This window comes from Triturus cristatus, chromosome 7 (assembly GCF_964204655.1).
Source record: "Triturus cristatus chromosome 7, aTriCri1.1, whole genome shotgun sequence".
NCBI classification, from domain to species: domain Eukaryota; kingdom Metazoa; phylum Chordata; class Amphibia; order Caudata; family Salamandridae; genus Triturus; species Triturus cristatus.
In genome coordinates, this window is record NC_140590.1 from 869,092,576 (window position 1) to 869,117,092 (window position 24,517).

General features: G+C 44.3%; 1 protein-coding gene across 1 annotated transcript in view; it reads right to left on the minus strand.

Annotated features, from left to right (window-relative positions):
- ATP10B (ATPase phospholipid transporting 10B (putative)) overlaps positions 1 to 24,517 on the minus strand; it is a 443,815-nt gene that overhangs the window by 304,913 nt on the left and 114,385 nt on the right. Inside the window, exon 2 of the mRNA XM_085617824.1 lies at positions 13,880 to 13,995. The gene's annotated coding sequence lies outside the window, so the exon portion shown is untranslated. The remainder of the gene's footprint in view (positions 1 to 13,879; positions 13,996 to 24,517) is intronic.

A 24,517-nucleotide genomic window follows, 5' to 3' on the forward strand; every position in this document is an offset into this window, starting at 1 on the left:
GCAGCAGTGATGCAATACCCCCGCCCTGCCCTCGTCCTCCATTTGCTGGCAGAAAGTCATTTCATTACCATTTCATTTTTGACGCTCTCTACCCAGCAGTGTGGGGCGAGGGGCGGCAACGCTGCCACAGAGGAACCGCTGCTGGTGTAAGCTATATATATCTGGCATAGCTTAGACCCATGGGGCATGGCACGGGATAACCCCGACTATGACTTTTCATTTTATCACATGGTGAGATTTTATATTTATACCTAAGAGTCAATTCTACCAACCGCATGGTCTCACACCACACATACCTTCGCTCAAACATTCCTCCAACATGTATTACTTTCAGCTCAGCAGTTTGAATATTAGCAGAAGGTTGATGTAAAACTATGATTTTAGATTATTGGGATGTATACGATGCACTCATGAAGTACACTGGAGAGGGGCTTACTTTGTAACTTAAGAATAGTTAATGGCAAGAAGTCTCGTTGGCAATTCTACCGAATGCACGCTTTGGAACTTGCATGATAAAGGGACCAAACTACATGAACAATATTGAAAGTAATAAAAGGGAGGAAATAAAACAACTGAACGTGTAGTGCACAAGCAAAGAAGTCTTTCCCTTGATCACACATCTTCCCTCGGAGCCATGCTTGCGCAATTTGTACTCAAGAATAAAAGTTTTATTGCGCTTTTTCACCGAGGGAAATATAGCTTTTTGCTTTGAGATATAAACAAAAAAACAAGCCCCAAAAAATTAGGCTAGACATGTATGTTGAAATAAAAAACAAACACTGCTAAGTGGCACAAAGTTCGAAAATGAAACATTGAAAGGGATAGTTGGCCAACTGAGGCCAGTTTACATTAATCCGCAAGTTTTTACTTCTGCAAAACTTGTGAAAGCAAAACGTAAGGCCTAACGCGCACTGCTCATATGCAAACATTTGCGGTATATACATATATCCAATCATCACTGCCAGCACATAAGGAACAGGGGCGCAGAATAGCTTGGGATCACCCATCGCCTTCAGGCGGGTACTCCAGAAACATTCACATGAAAATATCAAATGTTTATGCGTTTGTTTACCAATATTGCCTTGGCCACTGTAAGAGTTTCTTGGCTGCAGCCACACTTGCACCACATGCATGCATTGCTTCTTCTGTTACCGATCAAGGAACGCAGGCATTTTCCTATCAGCCGCTAAAAGGTTGCCGCCATTAGGCACCGCGAGAACACGTTAAGGATTAAATTGTTCATATGCTCAGCAGGAATGAAAGGGAATTATGTATTATTAATGAAACCCTCTTAAATGCAGCACCACGGAATACACAAAGCCGGTGCATTCATGCTGGAATGAGAATTACAGGCGCATTAAGGGACGGAGGGAGCGTTGTTAACTCTGCGCGAGTCAATGGCAATGATTGTGTATGTAGTGTTAGAATACTCCTGCTGTGCTTCTGTATTACACAAGTCAAAGTGGCGATTATAGAGCCATTTCTTTCATCATGACTGGTAGTCACAAGTCACGCTGGCAAGCGTTTCACTTATGAGGTCTACTAGAAGATGGTGGCGTATTTGAAGGTGTGGTCAAGTGTGAGGAAGGTGTGGTCAACTGTGAGGAAGGTGTGGTCAAGTGTGAGGAAGGTGTGGTCAAGTGTGAGGAAGGTGTGGTCAAGTGTGAGGAAGTGGGTCCAGTGTGAGACACAGACCCCATGTCTGCTGGGTGAAGACGTGGTCTATTTGGGCAGGTGGCTTCATAGGAGTAGGTCTGGCCTAGTGTGTAGGACATTCGGTCTAGTTAGTGGTGCTGCATGTGGTTTGAAATGTGCAATATAGGTTATTGGGAGGAAGTGTTGTTAAGTATGGGGGACGAGTGAACTAATTACAGATGTGTTCTTGGAACAGAAGATGTAGTCTTGTGAGGAGAGGGGGCCTGGCCGTGTGGCAGGAGGAGGCATGGTCTAGTAATGTACGAGTTGGTCTGGTTGGAGAGTGTGTTCTTTAGTTGGGGGGCATGGTGGAAGAAAGTTTTGTCTATGTGGTGAAGTTGAGGTGAAGTGGAGAATGTGTGGTGTAGTGAGAAAGAAAGTGTGGTGTAGTGGAAGAAGATATGGGCTAGTTCTTGAAAGTGTAGAATCATGGGAGACATTTCAGTCCAGTGGGAGATATGCGGTTTGGTGGCAAAGGTGTATCCACGGCAATTAGCATTCTTGAACCTTGTGTTATGCATTTAACAGTGCAAAAGTACAATCTTAAAAAGTCCCATCATGCCACGTGGTAACAGTGATAAGACATGGTAGAATCAGGAGCTAGAACAAAGTCTCCAAAAATGGATGAATTCCGGGAAGGATTTGTGTTCTAGACAGACAAGATAGGATTGGAATTGTTGTATGAAAGTGATGTGTTTGGGAAGACACTGAGGCAGACTGGAGTATGCCTGTGTACCGCACTGAGGTAGATTGGCATAACATATGGATGGTATGGAAAAAGTGTTTTCTAAGGTCAAAGTTTGTTATAGAAAAATAAAAACGTACAAGTGAAATGGAATAAGAAGTGAAATATATGTTCTTTATTTTTATACTAATTACTGTATGAAGTTTGGTGGTTTTGGGTCACCAAGGTTATATCAGGTAACTATACAAAAATTAAGCTCTTGAATATTTAATAGAGGGATCGAATGTTGTCAATTACTTCTTGCGGGAGTAGCATTGCTTATGACACACAACTGCAGGGCCTTATTTCCAGGTGGACAGATGTCCAACATACCTCTGGGATTAGATAAATAAGCTTATGCCTGTTAGATGCATTGATTTGGTCTGGGCCACTTCATACGATCAAGTGGGCCAGCGGGTTTGAGCATGGAGGCCCCCATTTAGAATGCCACAGGAAGGGGAAGTTGAAAAGATGCGCATGGAATGAAACTGAATGGCAAAGTGAGGACAAGAAGACAGAGAGAATCCAAGAGCCGCTGAGGAAGACAAAGAAAGTGTTTAGTAGTCGGAAAGGAAAACTCGCTTTTTGGGGCTTTGCCTCTTTTCCACTGTCAGAGTGGTGTGCTTGCATCCTAAACCACGGTGCAACCATGTTCCCAATGTACCCACAGTCCTTGATAGGAAATGTGGGCAGAGACAAATGAGGCCTGACCAGGGCTGCCACACGGGAAGGTCATGGTGTGACATAGAACACTGGATGTCAAGGCCGGCGCTAGGCATGGGCAGTATGGGCAGCTGCCAGACACCTCGCTCTCAGCCCACCAGCATGGGGCCCGCACCAGTGCAACACCACCAAACCTCTTGTGCCCCTGCCGATCCCATTGAAGAAAGGTGTCTGTTTGCAATTGGGTTTACAGTAGGGGGGCCCCTAACTGGGCCTCTCACGGATGGTGTGGGAGGCCTAGGGGAGGGGACACTTCATCTTGTGCCAGTTGCCAGTTGCAAGGAGACGCGTTTTGCAGGTGTGTCCTGCAATTAGGCTTCCTGTCTGGCTGCCCATTGTGGGACACTGCGGGACACGCATTGTCAGCACTTTACCATCGGCACTGTTTCAACTCTCAGCCCCCAAGCTATTCTACCACCTTCAGCCCGATATGACCTGTGAAAGAGGTGCTTGTAGGTGGCAGAGAGGGGAGCTGTGGCCCAGGAGGAGTCTGCACAAATCAGCTTCCGGAGCCCTGAAGGTGATACTTATGTAAATTAGAGGGGCCTCTCACATTCCACTTCACCGGGGCCCCAAAAATCCAAGAACCGGCCATAGTCATACCACAAGATGAAGCTAGCAAGGAAATTAGGTGACGCTACCTCGACAGGTCCCTAGCACTCCCGCCCTGCAACTCTCTCTTCACCTCCCTAGCACTCCCGCCCTGCAACTCTCTCTTCACCTCTGGTCTAGTAGGCATATAAATAAATAAGAGGGGGAGCCGGAAGGACCTGCCTGTCCCCGCAGTCTTCCTTTTTGTCTGTGTTTTAAGTGACCAACCATACTAAAATCAGAGTATGATCTACAACCGGCAGCACAGTAAGATGTCATGAGGAGTGAATAAGTGTCCCATCGCCATAAACCAGGGATGGCCTGCGAAGGTAGTAATAGGACTATGTTTTGGCCGGAGAGGAATATATATATGATCAAGGCTCGGAGGAGCCGAAACGTTATGGTGGCATTTTACGAACAATAAACTAAGAAATTTGCACTCATCCATGGTCCGTGTCCTCGTATGCTGATGAAACAGTGGGGAAGGAATTGCCATCGCCCAGCTGTGGATATTGGAATATATATATATATATATATATATATATATATATATATATATATATATATATATATATATATATATATATATATATTCACTGAAAAAACCATAGGTTTCAGACATGTTATAGTTAGCAGAAATTTTACTGATAAAAAACCAATGAAATTCCCCCGTTATAGTTAGTGCAGGCAACTATAACTCACGCGACCGCAATCCTCTGCTGATGCGAATACTGTATTTAGACACTTATTTGCCCATGTCTTCTTCCATAAATTTTTAGCTATACATATATTACAAATATTTTTTTTTCATAAAGACACATATGTCATCAGCAGAAGATTGCGGTCGCGTGAGTTATAGTTGCCTGCACTAACTATAACGGGGGAATTTCATTGGTTTTTTATCAGTAAAATTTCCGCTAACTATAACATGTCTGAAACCTATGGTTTTTTCAGTGAATTTGCAAGGTTTTTTAAATGCTAATTCCTAACTATAACGTGTGTGAAACCTATGGTTTTTTCAGTGAATTTGTACGGTTTTTTAAATGCTAAGTTACTTTACGCCATTCGTGGCGTGCACGCCCACTTAACGCAGTTCGTTCCGTGCGCGCACGGTGCGCTTCGCGCACCGTGCGCGCACAGTGAGCACGCGGTGCGCTTCGCGCTCCGCGCGCCCACTTTACGCAGTTAGTGCCGTACACGCAAGGTGGGCACGCAGTGCGCTACGCGCACCGCGTGCCCACGTTACGCACCGTGCGCACATGGAGGACATATTATGCGCTTCCTTGTGATAGGTAATCTGTTAAATTTAATTTGTAAGTGATGACAATAATATGCCATGCACAGAGAGTGTTTTTTTTTTTTTATTAAAATTTTTAGCGTAAGCGCACCGTACGCGTACGGTAAGCGTAATCGGCGAAATTTTCAAAAAATAAAAATTTACCGTTTTTGGCCTTGGGGGATCTTTGAGGACTCAACTAACATGGCTATGTGCATGGGCGCTGTCTAAACAGCCCCTTTATATGTTTTTTGCCTTTGTTTACAGCCCCCCCCTCAGAATGCGAGAGAGAAAATGGCGGCCGCCGCTTCCTGGTTTCGACCGATTCGAATGTTTACTTAGATGTAACAGCCAATCAGAATCGCGCTCGCGCACGCCACCGTACGCGTACGGTAAGCTTACGGTAAGCGTACCGTAAGCTGGCTCAGATATATATATTGATTTAAAGGCTATTTTCTCAGAATCTACTGAACAGATTTACACCAAACCTACAAAAGGCACTTCCTTGACCTGAGGACTACCTCTCTGCCAAATTTCTAGTAATTCTGTTCAGCCGTTCGGGCTGTAGCCCTGTCTAAAGGTCCTATGGAAAAATGCATGGGAAAAACGCGTTTTGGGACCCCCCTTTTATCTCAGCCCCCGCTTGACGAATCCCCCCGAGACTTTCAGGGTAGGAGCGGAGCGTAGCGCCCCACCTATTTTGAGAAATTCGCGAGGATTCTTCGACCGGCGCCAAAGTTATTCAAAATAGAATGTTGCGGATTTCCTATGGAAACAGGGTCCTAACTATAACTACCTACTGGCGACCGCCAGTAGGTAATATATATATATATATATATATATATATATATATATATATATATATACTTAAAAATATTTTGTAAAGTTCTTCTGTGACCATGATCCGGCCCTGGCCAAACATAGTCCTATTTCTATGTCGATGGCTTTCCCGGTTTTTCATTTTGAAAATCTGGTCACTCTGCACTTGAGACATGATTAACGGTTACTTTGAAAGCAGCAGGTTCTCCCTGTTCTTAGGTTGATAGGCAGGAGCACAGAAATGAAAGTGCGCAACATACCCACAAAGGCTCAGCATTCACCAAACAAGTTCACTGACTTCGCCAAAGCATCACAAGCTTATGTGAACAATTAGGGCGCCCAACAGCACCATGAGTGAGTAATGTTGGTGCTCGGATTCCCTCATCTACAGGAAAACTTTCCTAAATGACCACTGGGTAGGTGGTTATACCAAAGGGTTTTATGTTTTTGATGTGTACATGTCAATTCAAAATTCAACACAACTTTTGCTAAATGATTTGAGGGATTCTTATCGAGCCAAAGATTATATTAAACACACAAAATGTGATGGGGGGGGGGAATGCTGGCAATAAGTCTAACCACTGGCAATCTTTTGCCCACTATGTCTCCTCAATTTGGGCCCAGTCATATGCAAATCAGTCATGAGTATGCCCCAATAAGAACAGTCCAACTGCTAGGACAGGTCGTCGTCCCTGAACCTGAACACAAGCAACCCAGGTCCGGTCTCGTGCTGATTGGGGCTCTGCAGTCGGGTGTAACATGGTTCCTTAGCGCAGTGAGTACAGGACCCACGTCTGGTGCAGTGGCATAACACAGGCCCCAGGCGCGCAACACCCATTGGACTCAAAGGGCTTCAGACCCCCCCCCCCCCATCGTGTGTGGCAGCCCGGGATGAGACAGCTTCTCGGCGCACACACAGCCGCACCCGAGCACTTCACAGGTCTTTAAAAGACCATTTGCATGTTAATGAGGCCTTGCTGTTGTTTCACCCCTTCTAAGAGCCCCCGCAGCTCCACTCTGCCTATGGCTTAAAATATTCAGCCCCCCCCCCGAAATGTTTTCTTAGCCCCCCCCCCCCCCGAAATTTGGCTCTAGTTGCGCCTCTGACAGCCCCCCCGCAGCTCCAGAGGGGCCCCCTCAGCACCCTGGCCTGAGAGCTCCTGATTGACTCCAGAAGGGGGACCCTCCATGTACCTTGCAAGGGGGGAGTGGGGGCCTCAAGTTTCGTTACGTCACTGGTCTAGGCATACATACATTTGGCCACTTGGGTCTTTACAACTAACATACTCGATTATAAAGATTATTAATATTCTATTATTATCTAGGATTCCTAAAGCATATTTCTATGATTTATGTTATTAGTAGCTAAATTATACATTTTTGCTGCTAATTATAATATGCTATAAATACCCGTGACACTAATTTTGCACCTTTGTTAGCTTGATAGCGTCAAATGCATTACATGCTCCTGCCACCTTGTGGTGCTATCAGGAATTGCCTTTGAACACGTTTAAACGAGAGTGTTTTCTCAGGCCCACCCGTGCGCCCTTATGTTCTGTTGCTCTGCGCCCACATGCCCTTTATTTCGACTTCTAGGAAAGAAAACAGGTACTGAACTTCACACCAACTCTCGCCGACAGCATGCAGGCAGCAGTCTATCTGTTGCCTTGGGGAATTGGTTTCCATGGAATCTGAGCCCTCCGCAGATTGTTTTTTTTTTTTAACTATCTCCGAAAGCCTGGTTGTCTCCTAGCCCGGAGCATTTTTCCTTTAAAGCCCCGTGTGTGCAGGACTGAGGCGGGGTGACGCGCTAAACCGCTCGCTCACCTGTGCAAATTCTAGTGAAAACAAACAGAAAATGGAGGCAGGCCGACTGCTTCAAGCAAATACGATGGGTAGAATGCCCGAGCGTCCCGTTAAGAAAAAGTGTGTGGAAACGTCCCATTGTCCTTAATGTAATTCGTTTCTCTGTGTCTCTTATTGGTGCCAACCTTTGTGTAACGAGATTAGGTTAAAACATTTTTTAAACTACGGGAAATAACAGGGGACTTCTCTATACATGGAACGTGGGATAACTCCTTCACAGTCGGACCTCTCAATAACGCGTGTAGGGCTAGCCAGGGGCAATCAAATGACAGGCAAACGTCATGGCTGTGACACCATTCCTTGACTTGTAATGAGGGAAGTTCGGGAGCCTAACGTTTTTCTTGGGGGTCGCCATTACTGAATGAGGGATTGCTGCAACTACGATGCATAGTTATGATTTTGTCGCATACCTTATTCTTTGTTAATGTATTGCTGCTGGACAGTTTACATTTTGAATAATCTCCGCGGACACACCTCAAGACGATTCCGGGAGTTGGCCACTGCTAAAAGGCATCGCTTGTTACTAACTAGAGACAGACATGATGTGTACCTTAAGCTAAAGGTCTGAATTTCCCGACTTTGAAACTCGGGAGCCACGTCCGAGTCCCGGCGTTGGCTCAACGCCGTACGATTCGGGACCGATCACTAGCTCTCCCCCGTGCCTAAAAACAGAAGCTGTATGGTGGTGCCTGATGTCCGCGTGGAGGGACATGCGAGAGTGGAGAAGGAGGAGAGCCAACAATCACGCGGCAAAAAAAGGGAGCGCGTTGCTTGGGATGCGACAATATATGTCGGAGCTCAGCTCGTGATCTCCGGCAGTGCTGCACGAGCCCCCAGGTGTATAGGTGAGACGCCGCTGGCAGGTTCTACCACACGTCAGCTACAGACCTGGAGTCCCTCGTTACTGCTTAATTTAGCAGCAGCTAGAACCAGCTCCTCAGGCCAGGAGCGAGGCACGGAGAGGGGTTTACGAATTGCACAGACGAGGCACATTCTGTGCTTCCCGTCACGTGAGACAGCGCGCATCGCTGTCAGTTACCAACAATTATAACATGTATAGATGCTGGAGGCGAGAGCCTTTTCCCTCATCACTATAACCCTGGCTGCGGCGCCTCTGCACCCCCTTGCGCTGGGGCCGACCCCAGGGACGGGACGAAATGTATGCGCCCCGTTCAAGGGCACGCCAAGGGCACATCAGCTACTATCGTGTCCTGCTGCTCTGCAGGTTAAGTGCCGAGATGAATTATAAACAGACATATTTATACAGCGCAGACCACCATCATAACTATTTCTTGGAGGTTAAATAGCAAGTGTTAGTTCCAACCAAAGGACTGGTGTGCAATGTATTATCCTTGCACACCAGAGAGGGGGTCCCTGGGTCTGTGGAGACAGGAATGCCTCAGGGGGCAGTGCTTAAATATGGGCCTGTTTTCCACTCTAAACAATAGATAAAAGGAAGAGTCCCTCAAGCATGGAATTGATAAGCGGCGCAAGGTGTTTGTGTGTGGAGGGGTGGGGGGTCAGTGTCAATCCAAGGATGCAATATTCCTGTACATATGTGAATGCTTCCCATCATCTCAAAATGCTAGCTGCACTAAACTTTACCTCATTTTGACCTATTAATTCCACCAGCATATTTTCGGTGTATAGCCGCTAATTTCCACGTCCATAATTTATGCTTTTTTTGGAAGTAACTGAACAAACTATGCAAGTCAATAAATAACCTGTAATTTCAATAAAAACGTTTGGAAAAAAGAATGTCATCACACATTTTATAGTGCAAAGGCACCTCAATTGGTGCTTTTTTTCAAAACTGCTACTAAGGGAATGCAATGCATGAATGGAATAGGTTTGAAAAGCACTGACTTAGGGCCCTTAGATAATACTCAGTTTTTCATACCTTCGAAGCCCACAAGCCTCAAGCAAACACTTCCCAATAAAGTAAAATCATCAACCTTTAAAAACATAATCCAGCTTTTCATAAAATAAACAAAAAGCTTTTACATTGTTTTTTCAAAAAACTATTGAAGTAAGTTGCATTTTTAAACTGTTGAAAAAATGCAGTACATACTTCTATTAAAAAAAGAAAGGGGTTCAGCTTGGGGCATCAAGTCTCCCACATCTATAAACTTCTACGTCCTAAGGCCACAAACTTGAATCTAACTACGCTCTGGGAAGAACACGCCTCTAGCCCCCTATCAGAATAGCAGTGGACCCAAATATGGAAATCAGTCACCTACTAAAAAATCTCTCCTGTCTTATCACAAACAAAACTTTGGCTCCTCCACAAGGCGTACTGGACCTCTGCACACCTACACAAGCAGCATCTGCGGCCAACCCCAACTTGCTGGAATTGTGAAGAGGAATTGAGACCTAGTTAGCCCACCTCATCTTTCACTGCAAAACATTATCTTCTTTCTGGGACAAAGTGTTTGAATTTTCTCCTCCGTATTCAACTGCCACCAAAAAAGGAATTTGTCTCCCTAATCGCCGGATTTACCACTGTAGGTCTAGAAAAGCAGTCGGATAAAGCACTAATGGATCTCTTACTTACGTCTGCAATCAAAATTGTCCTAAACAACTAGAAGGACACAAACAAAGCCTCCTTCAACAATTGGATTAACTGGACAATACATTTAAGAGGTGCGACTGCAGACAGCATCTCTCTCCAATAGTCCCCTTGGAAAGCTCTGGGACAGGTTAGTCAATTACTTCGCCTCAAATAAACCGCCTTGACATGCTCCCAGACACACATCTTCTTATTTATTCTCCAATGCACTGACCCCCCCTACGCCTACTATTCTCTATCAGTGGACTCTCCCTCTATCTCCACCCACACGACAGTTTCGTCTAAAATTCTTATGATAATTCACATAGGAAAGTATTGTTTATATCTTACCTGGGCTCAGTTTTCTACCCTCTCAAGTAAAATTGCAAAACATATCCAGTATATGTACTCTCAGGCCTCTTATTGTTTCAATGGGCACCGTTTGACTCTGTTCTATTACTTTGTATTATTATCATCAATTGCTTATTTTCCTGATTATATCTTATTATGTCTTTTGTTTATACTTTCTTGTCTCCTCTGCTGTTCACCAGCGCCTAAAACAAGTGTGTATTATTATTTCATTATATGCTTTCAAAATTAATAAAATCATTTGAAATTAAAAAAAAAGATAAACCATAAAAAATAGAAAAGGGTTTATCTTACCTACGATACTTTATGTCCCATTGATCACATTATTTCCACATAATGATTTACTTTTTTTAATATATACCGGTGACATTTTAGCATGGACATTATTTCATGCAAGCACTTGTTCCCTCTACTTTTGACTTCTTCCCTTCAGTACAGCATGTACCCTGAGCTCCATTCCACCTACTCAGACTCTTACTCACTCATTCACTCACATGGTGGCCTTACTTAAGTTTCCCACCCTTAAGAGACTTCAGTACTCAATGTGTAAAGTAAATAAATAACAAGATTAATATATAAGCGTAAGAGCCATCATCAAAATATCTTTATTCGGATATTGAAACATCCAAGAAAAGAAAGAGCCATTTTTGAAGTTGCAAACACAATTTGGGGACATTCAGAAAGTTGACATACGAATGCATTCTGCCTATTGTGGTTTGAAAAGCACCTTTTCTGGCTTTCCATTTGCTGGCTTTATTTGTTTGAGATTGTCTCTCTTGTTACCCAAACCTTATTTACTGTATTCTTCCACAAAGTCGTTTTCTGAAAACAGGGCTTTAAATCTTGTTCTTATCTTGTCACATTTGGTGTGCATTCAAAAACAAAGGTCACATGTAAGGGGTCTTCCAGGGAACTTGGTGTTTATTTTTCGTTCTCCGACTTCAAAGTGAGATGATTTATGTGACAATCATTCTGGCTAGTGAGGTTCTGTTTGAGGAAGACTGCACAGATGTTATTTTTTTTCCGAGCATACAGAAAAAATTAGATGTCTCTAAATGAACTATGCTGACGATCAAATTAATAGATTAGGTGCTAGACTTTTCCACACATTATCGTTTGTGTGCTGTATACTTTTATCAGTAAAACTGTATGCGAGTGAAAGTGTAATGGTCATTTCAATTGAAGATATATTGCCTGTAATGGCAGTATGCGGTCATACAATGCATAACCCACGTTACCCGACTCAACTCTACTCTGCACCTCCCCAAGCTACGCCACTCCACTTTGTGTCACTGCACTCTTCTCTGTACCAGTCCACGCCTCTCTAATCTACACCCCTACACTCTATGCCAATGCACTCTACCCCACACTACTCTACTACACTACTCAATCACCATTGCACTCTTTGCCACTGCACTCAACACCACTCTGCGTTACTCTTCTCTATTCCACCCTGCTCTCCAACACTGCACTCTATGCCACTGTACTCTGCGTCAATACACTCTACTCCACTCAAAACCAATGCACTCTACGCCAATCTACTCTGTACGAAATCACTCTACACCACTATGCTCCACTTCCCTCCTCTCCTCGCCACTCGAACCTATTGTACTGTACGCCACTCAATGCCAATCCATAACACTCCACTCTATCCACTTTACAACACTCCACTCCACTCTCCTTTACCCTAATAGCTTTTAGCCATGCTGAATACCAGCCACTCTGGTGTACAACATGTAATGTAAGGCAAACTTATAAAGTGCACTATCACCCCACGGGTATCCTGGCGCTGAGGTTTACAGGTACTTCCCTAATTGCACAAGTTTACCAATCGAATGACTGTCCTACACTACATCCTAGGGAAGAGCCAGGTTTTAAGCTTCCTCCTGAAGTGGGGGAACTCTTCTACTTGCCTGAGGATGGGTGGGAGATTGTTCCATAGATGAGCGGCCGCACAACTAAACGCTCTACCTCCTAACCTAGAGGTTCTAATTCTGGCAGTGCAGACCAGATGTGCAGTGGAGGATCAAAGATTTCTTACGGGGGAATGCCAGACAAATTTGTCTTGCAGTGGCACTGGTCCAAGCCCATGCAGAGCCTTGTAGACAATGCTTAATGATTTTAACTGGATTCTCTGTGCTAGAGGAAGGCAGTGGAGCTCATTGAGAGAGGCAGACGCACTGCGTGGCTGCTTTAAGGCTAACTTAGCGGCAATCGTCTGTATTCTTTGTAACTTCATAATCAGGAAATTGGGCGCACCGAGTAGCAGGGAATTGCAGTAGTCTAGACGGCTCAGGATAACACTTCTCACCACGAGAGCCCTGGCTGACATGGGTAGCATTGGGAGAATTGTCAGCTGTGCTTTGATATGGGAAAAGCAGGTTCCAACCATTTTATTTAGCTGGTTTTCTAGACTCAGCTTGTTGTCAATAACTACCCCTAGATTGCGCACTGCTACCACCGGTGTGAGAGGCATGTCCACCTGAGTAGGCCAAAAATTAGCCGGAAGCGGGCGAGGGACTTTCTTAGCCGTGCAGTACAGGATTTCCATTGTTCCTCTATTAAACTGCAGGGAATTGTCCGTAAGCCATCTAGTAGTCCTTTGCAGGCATTCATGAAAGTTGCTGAGTGGACTAGACTGATTCCCCTCTAGAGACAAAATGAGCTGCGTGTCATTGCTAAAACATATTGACAGAGCCAATAACTTTTGCATAAGCGAGACCTATTGGCTTTGTCAATGCTTGTTTGCCTAAGAGACCAATCCCGGCACTCCTGAATACCAAGGTCTTGATTTCAGTTTGTGCCTCTTCTATCATACACTTCTAGTCTCTTTAACTCGCTCTTGCAGGTTCCTTCTATACCTGCTTTCTCCATCTGTCTCTTATGTTTCTATATTCATCTTTCTTTAATCGCTGCTATTCTGACTGTCTCTTTTGTTTAAAATCTTACCTTGAAAAATAATTCCCGGTCCCGAAAATAAGTTCCGAAGCCCTCTACCTTTAACTACAGGCACACATTAAGCTCTAAACTGACTCCACCTCAGTTTTCTTGGGGTATCGATATCTCCCACACCTCTTAGGAACAGCCAAACTCTCCTTTACATATGTCTGCCTAAGAACATCCTAAATAAATCATCAAAACTTTGTTCTGCACAAGCGGAACAGTCAACTCCTGCAATGCATTCTCACACAAAGTTGAGTCTTAACCCAATTCGCGACCCTCTCTATGTCAAGCTGCCGCAGCTTCTGAACGTCACCATATTTCTCACCTGCTTGTGAACTCTCCGCGCCCGGCTCTTGTGCTTCGAGTCCCAGGAGCGGGGGAAACATTCAAAGTGGGTGGATTCTTCAGAGAGCTATTACTGTCCACTGGACCGTCACGCCTCTAAAAGAAATATTGAAAGAGAAACCACAACACCGTTAATGGCAACAAACCCAGCAACTCAAGGTACTTAAAATAACTGTAGAAAAATAAAACATATGAATATTTCGCAATTCTCTATTTTTATTTCAACATACACTTTTAAGCTTCTAGTGTTGTACGCAACCAAAAAATGTGGCAGCGTGACACCTATATGGAATCTTTCAGGTGGTACAAAACTGAGGTGTGCCGTGGGTGGGCAGGAAAAAGGCTGAGCCTCGTTGTATCTTTCATGCTCATTTCTTTTTAAAAGAAAGGGAACATACATACAATAGGGCCAACAGTGGTAGCAGTGCCACACACCGGAAGTCATGCAAGGCCAAGTGGGTAGTGGTGGATTGTCCAGGACAAGCTAAATTGAGGGTTGTGATAAATCACACCCGACTTCACGGACATGCCTTTTAACAGAGCTTCTCTATAATAATCGACTGAAATCTTGCAGCATTTTTCAGTGAACTTTAAATTGTTCTAAACTGTTTCAACTTTCTTGTCTTTTCCATGCTCAAATACCAGTTTAAAATAGCATGCAGAGACTGGACAAGTCATAACACGAGAAAACCAGACAGCGCTTAAGGATGCGGAGGGAGCTCTGCAAATTGCAATCCCACCTGCTGACATTCCATTTGCACAGCACACAAACTTGTTTTTCTCCCTCTAGTTTGCTTATAATACGAGACTAACAAAAATAACTGCCCTGGGAAAGTGACAAAGCGCTTACAGTTAATTTCAAAGGCCTCTCAATGTGCAGCTATGTTAATTAAATGCACTAGAATGGTCTGTGCTGGTTCGGGTGGGTGTGGGGGGGGAAACAGCTACTGTCACATTGAATAAATCAGGAATTCTGGGAGCGCAAATCTGGTACGTTCCGAAGCTTCATCCAACTGCTCTACTACTCTGGAGCACCAAAAAACTGAGGTAACTACAATATAGGTCGACGGAAAGCCTGACCATGGAGGGAGACGAGAGACGACGGCTTCCTAGACTTCCCACCATGAGCATACTTAAAAAAGAAAAAACAGCCAGTGCACTAGTTGTCATTACCTGAGAATCGAAAATTAGAAAGGTTAATAACAACAACAAAAATGGAGGAAAGAATCATCAGAAAATTCCAGAGAACGGGCTGTCCTGATAATAAGGCGTCGATTACAATTTTGTTAGGAAGGACACCAGATGGGATTCGGTATGGTCGAATCCGATTCGGAACCTTTGTTTCCTACCGAATCGGTCACCTTTCTGGACATCCGAGTATGATGCAAGAAAGCCGTCTGGGCTGTCTGAATTGGTTCCGAATGGGATTCTGTCAGCCCAAGTAGTTCTGAGCCGAATCGTACAGCCCAATGGAGACGGTTTCCGAACGAGCGAGCACAATGACCGATTCGGTGAGCCATTCCGAAACGATTTGACCGAGAAGAAACGGCTTTCGGAATCGATCTTTTGGGGTGTGTTGCGGGCCCCCCCTTCACCTATAGGCAACTGAATGTGGCCTCTGGGTGTACCCAAGGGACCCCTCTTCCCAACCATGCACAATGTAGCATGCACCATGGAGTGCTTGCAACAGGGCACAAGGATTTCCCCACTCACCCCTTTTTAGGTCTCGCCTGGCGAACGCAGCGCAAAGCGCTGCTGTCGCCAGCGAGATCTATTGTTGCTGACTTGCCTCGGAAGGGGGACAGGAGATGTGCACGCGCAGGCTTTTGGCGGATTGGAGCCTGTGTACGCGCTTCAGGCACGCTGCGTGCACATCTCCTGTCCCTCTTCCCTCGCAAGCCAGCATTTAGTTTCACTTTCGACATATGGAGAATCCCACTCACCCGGTCTGCGGGGGGAATCCTTCTGAACGGCGGCTTCCGGAGCACTCCAGCTCCACTACTGCCAGCACGACGCGGGGCTCTCTCCTTATGCATGGGAGCCCCGCACTGCTATCTGCCGCTCTTCACCCGGGCCCCCTCCTGGGACCCGGGACTTCAGCTCCCACACCGGCTGCACGCGAAAGTGACAGGTACTGCGCATGCGCGGGCAGCCCTCGCCCTCCCAGGTCTCCTCCCCAGCACGGAGCTGCTTTCTGTTTTGCTTGTTTCAATAAGTCTCCAGCTGCCGCTTAAAATGAGGGTCTGCGGGACAGATATTTTTATAACTATAAAAAAAAAAATGCAGAGATTGCTGTGGTTTCATCGCTGTTAACAGGATCATTTGTTAGTGAATCCATCTCATCAGTTGGCGGCCCAAAAGAATGTGACGGGCTTTAAACGGTAACTGTGGATGGCCGGCCATTAGTGATTTCCCGTTTGATTCCTCTTGGCATGTATTGACTGTTAGGCAGCGCACGGGGCAAACTTGCAAACGTTAGTCAAGGCACCACAAGCGACATTACGGCCCAGTTCTCCTTGTCCTCTTGAGAGGCCTCAGAGGAATTTAAACCCGTACCGTGCAGGGGAGGAAAAAAGGGATACGCGCTAGGGAGGAAGGCACAATAGCAGGGATGGTTGCCAATTGAATCGTTAGGTCTTTTTTTTAAATATCACATGGCGTTTCTGAATCAGACTTCAGGTTAACAATTAATTTTAAATGTCTACATTTAAATTAACAGGTTTTTATGGAGCAGGTTTTGTTACTACTGTATTGAACATAAATCAAGATGACAGCAAAGTTCTACCTTAGTCATATCACATGTTGACAGTTTCAGCATAGCCAACACTACTAGCTACCTAAATCCATTGAGTGGCACAGAGAAGCTGTACATAGGAGGAGGTGTAACAACGTTCTCTTGGGATGGAAACCAAGGGGCTTGGAGGGGAAAGGGAGGTAAAAATAGGCGAGAAAGTAAGCTATTTTATTGTAATCTTATTTCTCTACAATGAGTATCTTCTTTAATTTCACAGTCATTAGAATAACCACGCATATTAAATGCAATGAAGGCACACATTTCTCGTTTTGAAAATAACTTTAAAGAAGGCATGGCTGAAGGTGGCAACTTGTTTTTATTGGAAAGAGAATCCACTCAAATCTAATTTTTACACCGGAAAGTACATTTGACTAAAAAGCCTACTGCAGTTGTCTAGCAAAGGAATAAAGCAAAGCAAAGATATCTGCACACAGGCATCAAGCCATATCTGGTAGGGTTTGGCTACTGCTCCCTGAAGGGATGCAAGGCTTTACTGTCACATTATGCACAGCAATCTGGGTTAAGGAGTTGGTTTCGTCAGGAAAGTCCAAAGAAATATTCCCAACTATGCTCCTGGCTGTAAAATGATAGAGGGAGGGTTTACGAAATTAAAAAGGTAGTCATGGTTAAGAACTAGGATTACAAATAAGTGACATTTTCTTTTCCATCAAGGGATATTTTTAAAGCCCCACCCCCATCTTGGCACCGCAAAGTTGGTAAACCAGGAGAACCACGTCAGCGTGTAAATTAGCTCCAAAGACAGGTCTGACACACCAAGGTGTCAATTCTGAAGTCAGAATCAATGCAGTCATGTTTTGGAAAGGTGTGGAACAATCACACCATGGCTCTGCAAATCTCGAAAAGTGGGATGGTCATTTCTCATGAGGACTGCTTTGTCTCTTGGGGAGTGTGCCTTAGAAAAACCTGAAAAGGGTCTGTAGACTATGTGACATCACCCAATGATGCAGGGCGTTAGCCATGAAGCTACTGATGTGTTTTAAGGACGCTGAACTAGCCCAGCTAGGTTATTACCCTACAAATAGCGTTTTTTGATGTATGTATATCTTCAGTCTTATAAAGATAATAAATACTTAAGAATTTTAACACCCAGAGACTGACAAAATGTTTCTGTGGATCAGGCCAGATTTTGGCAAATGAAGGCATCAAAACATTCTAATTATTGTCAAAATCTGATATTCATTTTGGAAGACAGGTTGAGCAAGGTTATAAACAATACTTTATTGTGGTGGAATTGAGTGGAATAAGATGTATAACTGATGGGCATACAATGCCTGTATCTAAAGCGCTCTCCAAGCAAACTTTCATGCCGTATTTTGAAAATCTGACAAAGGCATGAGCTTGAATGGATAACAAATAGGATAATGTTTAACTCCCAAGGACAAGATTGCTTCCAGATAGGAGGACAAAATGTCCTAAGAGAATAAACTTATAAAAACTATTAAAATGACGAGATAAGACCCCCCCAAGAAGGACATTTGTGACAAGACTTAACAAGCATTGGCATAAGCAATAGGTCTTGCCTTTGGGACCTTAAAAGTCTTTAGCCATGCAACAGTTAATGTTGTTGCATCAAAGATCTTGTGCTGCATAACTGAAAACTTATAAGGTCCCAAAAGCGAGACCTAGTAAGTATGCCAATGCTCTCTGTCCCACAACACACTTTTTTTTTTACTTTAATAAGAGCGGCGCCGTCTTCACGGACACCACACTATGCAATGCAATAGGTGTTGCTTTTGGTATTGTAAAAAACAATGCCTTTTAATTTTTTTAAAGGCATTGCCATTTACAATGTCAATAGCTCAAAATAATGTTATTGCGAGACCTATTGCATTGCAAATGCTTGTTCCAATGGGAGCCTGTGTTCTCGTTCGGGACACAGGCCCCCAATGAAGTAAACGAGAGTCTGACCGAACTGAGTCCGTAAGCATCTGGACACATCGTAATCGGTCGGTAGGACTCCCCGAATACGAATCATTAGGAAAGCATTCCTAACCTAATTCAGTGGGAATGCTTTCCTAACAACATCGTGATTGCCCCCTATATGTTTATTCCAGAGTTAGAAGAAAAACGACTTATCCCTGCCGGAAGCTCCTCCGTTAAGGCAGAGGAGCATCACTCCAATGCTCTCTCAGCAGTGAAAACATGAAAAACAAAATGATAATAAAACAGGTTATTATCATTTTATTTTTCCTCACTGAGCCAAGTCTAGGGTTGGGCCATCTTCATTGACAGTAGCTACAGCAGGGAGGAGGAGTGGTGGGCCCTGATGCAAGTATGTATGCCGGTTTGGCTGTCTGTCTTAGGACAGCCAAACCGACATGCACACGTAGGTCTTTCCACTCAAGCTTTTTAGTGAAACAGAGCAGAAGAGCACGGAGGCGGCGGCCAACAGGTAAGTACTATTTTAATTTTTTCTGCATTGTGTCCCCCTCGCTGTCTCACCACTTTTCTTTCACAACAGCCACCACTACTTATGCCTTCCCTCTAAACCTGAGAGAAGAAATAGAAAATATACTGTAGTGTCAGTGATCATGAGCCTAGACAATTGAAATAGAGAAATCCAATAATGCATCACTCATCAGCCTTGAAAGCAGAAATGCAAGGGTTTTAAGGAAGTCGTTGGTTCCAATAGTAGAGTTCATTGAATCTCTGATCTGATTGAATGTCAGAGTCCAGCATGTTCTGGTGCCACTGCAACATTTGCCTTTCAGAGAATGGCTTATAAACAGGAACAAAAAGCAAGTATCATTCATCTGCACATAGGCTGTCCAATCACAAATGTAGCGCTTAAAATTAGACTGACATCTAGTGACATTGGGAGATTCAATGAAAGGTGCTAGAGTTAGGGACCGCCCCTTTGTATGTCAGGAGCGCCAGACTCTTCTGTGGGCACAATCCCCTTCGAAGACATAGCACTTATAAGGACATTCTTTAAAAGCCCTTGAGGCAGGTCAAAAACCAGTGGCAAGTCGATGATGAAAGACATAGAAGTAAAAGCCTCCTACAACTCACAACCTACGAGTCATTCGTAGATCACCTGTAGACCTACTCCCAAATCTAGCCTTGCGTTCCAGCGGGCATTCGGGCTCAAGATTGTCCGTCTGAAAACGCAGGAGTGGAGGAAAGATGCCAAAAGTAGAAGCCATGTGTGCGTTTCCTCAGATCACTCACTAATACAATGATTCTCTTTCATATCTAAAATGGCAGCCAGACCAACAGGTCAGTCCACATCTAACACCACCTTCTTAGAAGTGTCGAAGTAACAATGTGAGTTGATTACCCACCGTGCGCCGTAGTAAGCAGAAGATAATGTTATGGCTAAAGCGCAGAGTGTAGATGTTGCAGAAAGCGAAAGGGAAGTAGTTTACATCTTCTACAGAAAGAGGATATGTCATATAGATCATTATTCTGCTCTTAGAATCATACTCCTGAATTGTCTTGTTTGACGCTTGAAGATGCTCGCGATCAAGTGTTGCAAGTAGGAAGTTATCGAGTTTTTCAGCCACAGTAGCAGGGTCATTTTAAGTCCTGCATAGCAGATAGTGTAAACAAAATAGAAGGGTGCACATTGGTAGACCCTCGAGAGAGGGTGCTAATGTAGTAGACCTTCGAGGCAGACATTAGGAAACATTTCAGGCAGCAGATTCTGTAAGGCTACCAGAAGCTGCCTAAAGAAAGGTTGACTGTATGGAATTAGGAAGATATACTAAATGCAGGTTTGCATTTGTTCCAAAATCACACATCTGGTCAAGTTCCTTATTTATCCAGGGCAGGCCATTTACCTGATTGAGGAAGACTACAAGGTTGGCAGTCTAATGCATCACGAACCAAGCAGTGGGTTGCAAAAGGCCTTCTGCGGCGACGACAGAACGAAGCCTCGTCACACCCTGACTGAGTGGTCAGTTCGGAACACGCAAAGCTGCGAGGACACCTGTGCTTCATTTCCGGTGGGATCAAACTGATGCCTCCTGTGCACGTGGCAAAATCCTGGCACTCGGCCTTGGCTTCCGGCAAGCTAAGAAGCAGGGAGTCCCAGTGACACAATGCCAGCTGTCACCAAACAGCTGTTGGGATGCCAGCGCGCGTCCCCTGTCTGACTGGCAGAGGAATCCCACCACCCTGGTCCCCCAAGGGGAACATCTGCAGTGCGGAGCAGAAGATGGATGCCTCGCGAGACGTACCTGCTTACTATCAGGAAATACCAGCACCTGCTGAGCGCCGCCATATGTGCTCTCAAGGCGAGAACCGCGCGCTGCCATCCTTCATGCGGACTGCTGCTGCGCTGTATGCGGGCTCGGCTGCCCTTCAAAATCATGACAGCTCTTAGACCAACGACACACACATATATTATATATACATATACACATGTGTGTGTATATATGTATATACACATACATATAGACACATGTACATATATCCATATATATATATGCATTCATTCATTCATTCATTGGGGGTGGCCCGGAGAACGGCCGGAAATGAGTGTTAGGCCAATGTTCATAAAACCATAAATTCCGTTTAGGACAAATATTTGTGCATGGACCTACTCGAAACAGACGAGTGGACACTGCTGCAGGTCAAACTCTGATTGATGAATAAGCAAACTTTATCGAAAACGTGGATATTACATAATTAAATAAACAGATTGTTTGCTCTTCAACTGTTATTTTTGGACACTGCTGTTATAATGACAATGCTGTATTTATAAAAAAATATTTTTCAGGTGCGTGCTTTCGACAGCTTGATCATTCATCTGTATCTCCACGCATAAGAGGTATTTATTAAGATTTATACGTGTTTGATTAATAAAAACCATTACAAAGCGGTAAAAATTAACAATTTAAAATACACTTATTACCCTTTTGCCTCATATAGAGCGGGGCAATAGGGGACGCATCATCCAGAACATTAAAAATAAACCACTCTTAAAACGGGCATCATTAGATGAGAACATTGCTGGTTTTCAATGCACTATGCTAAGAGGTGCCCAGACAAGCAGGTCTGAAAAGCTCATGGAATCTTTTCGTCTTCACAGTTTTCCCAATAACGTGTAAAAAGGAAATTATTACACTTTCGCTTCATAAAAGAGCCACAGAAGCGAATCAATCATCCATAACGTTGTAAAATGAACGGCTCTTAAAGCAGCCATTGTTAGGAGTGAATATGGCCGAGTCTCTGCGGTCTGAAGCACTTCCCAGGCTGGCACATCTAAAGGCTCGTGGCTTCTTCAATCCTGGGCTCTTCTGCAGTGTCAAACAATCTGAAGCATGCAATGTTCCTTTAGCATATTAAAGTTCCCCCAGAGCTAGGTCAAACAATTTGACCATCTCAACATCAATTGCATATCATTGCCAAGCAGACCTGCATCTCATGTCATTGATCGCACCAAGCCCCAATCTTATAAAACATACCCTTAAGAATTTTCTACGGAGCTTCAATAAGTTTGGGCATGAGTAAATTATATGTGCCATAAATTCAGAACCATGTCCACAGCTTCTACGGCATTTATAGGGCCGTAGACTTCGAGATCTTCATCCAGCTCAATTTTCTGCTAGTGCTGAAAGCTGGAACCTATAATCGCATAAATTTAGTTCCGATTGGTGCTTTGAGATGAATTTTCAAATAGTTCAGAGGTGTCTGAGAAGTAAATGACAGTACGCGGAGCCATTTTTGAACTTTCATTAAGGCTTCAATGTCACCACCTAAAGCGGAAATTTATAATGATTCTCTAACCTTCATTTTGATTGAACTATGGTTCGGGTGCTTTTCCCACTCTTCCATTGGATCAGGCTTGCTAACATTTTTATTTAAGTTTCAGAGAACATTTACAGAGTGATTTTTCGGTGAAGAGCATAGTTTCCTTCAGCTCATGTAAATCTCACAGTAGTAAATCATGTGTTCAAGGCCCTTATGCAACATCACTCTATAAATAAGTGAGCCATATGCACGGCCAGAAAAAAATTTGCCCTGAGCATCTCCAATATAGATTTTCCTGTTGGGCTCTTTAATTTAGTGTACAAATACTGTAGTTGATAACACAAGTACCACTATACCTAAGCCTGAAGCTGGCAGCTTTGTCCCCTGTTTTTAGTTTGCGAAATACCCAGGTAGTGATAAGTCAGTTTGATCATTTTTTCTCATCTGATACTCTATATGTAGTATATTTATTATGCCCAAAAAACATAATTTTTTTTTTTTTGCCATTTAATTTCAGATAACTGTTTAAAGTATATTCATAAAGGACAGCAAGTGAGTGTTGTAGACCAATGCGCGTACAGCTAAAAAGAATCTTATCATCGGCATATTGTACTGCTGGGACATAAATATCACTTCATTTGTGGAAAAAGCTGGGGCCATCTTCCTGGTTGGTATCAAATCCACTGTGTCTAGGTTAAATAAAAGAAGGGCTATGACACAGCCCTGTTTTAATCCACAGTTAAGTGACGTAAAAGGTCGAGGCGGCTTCCTTCTCCGGGTTAGCCCTACTCGGCAGAGAGTTGTTCCCTCCTTCCTGCTCACCATCATTCACCCACCTGGATGGCGTCCCCTTAAACTCAAACATAGCAGCACTCAGTTTCTCATCATTCCTGCTCAAGCACCCAGTGTTCGCATAATAAGCACATTGCTTATGCATGCAGTGACGTCACTTCGAATGAAGGGGCGCTACTTCAAAATGTGGAGACGAATGCACCTCAGATGTCACCTCGGCTTGCTGCCTCGGTGGCAGGTGTCAGGCAAGGTGAAGACAGCCTGGGGTTAAGAGCAGACTGAGCAGACAGGAACAGCAAACAAGTTAAGTGCCATGCACCTTTACCTGCACTATCTGTCCAGGCATCTGACGTAATTCAAACCAATGCAATATACCGTCGAGCTTCAGTTCACCTACAGAGGATTGCCCAAGATGAACTCCAGCGCGTGCACCGTCACCTGGAGTTGCCTGAATGACTCATGACACTTGTTCTGCCTCTGCTGCATTCATGGAGTTTAAACAAACAACAATGTTTACTAATCTAACTCGCCCTTCAACAAGTTTGCCCTTTGCCCTACTTTCTTCAAGAAAACAGATTTCTATAAATGTAACCGAAAATAGTTACTCTAGGGAAGGTTGAAAAAATTACCCGCAAGAGGTCGAGCCAGTGAGAGTCAGCCGACGTCTGGCTAGCCCATATGCTTCAATCTAAAGTCATTTATAAAGCGCATAGCTACCTCAATAGAGGTTTCCTGACGCTGGAAGCGAGACTAAAGAAAAGACCGGCCAGCCAGAAAGACAAAGCCTGACTAAAGAGCCAAGTTTTTAAGTCCTTCCAAAAACCCCGTTCAGTCACATCAGGCGCAGCTGGATAAGCAGTGCGTTCCAAAGTTTAGCCGTCCTTATCGAGAAGGACCTGCCACGTTGTCGAGTTTTGACACATCTTGGGACGCGGAGGAGTCGCAGATGATTGGATCTCAGTGTCCGCTCCTGTTGGTATTAGCCAAGTCTTATAAACCCTGACCCAAAATAACCGACAAGGACGAATGCTACAGTGAGGCGGGCCAGGCTCCCTTCAGTGGTCAAAAAGGACCACATTTTACAAATCTCCAACTCGAGGTAGAATAACCAGTCCTCTGTTTATGGAAAAAAACCCTTTAACAGAATTGCCCTGTCTGGATCCTTGGGTATCCAGCAGGGATAGCTTCTAATGGTGCTGCAGGTGCAATTGGACCGGGGCCCAGTATCCTGAGGGGCCGACTGACCCCGATTGCTGTATGTTTCACAGTTCAAATAGGAGCCAGAGGCCATTTCCTCCATTGCACTAGGGCCTA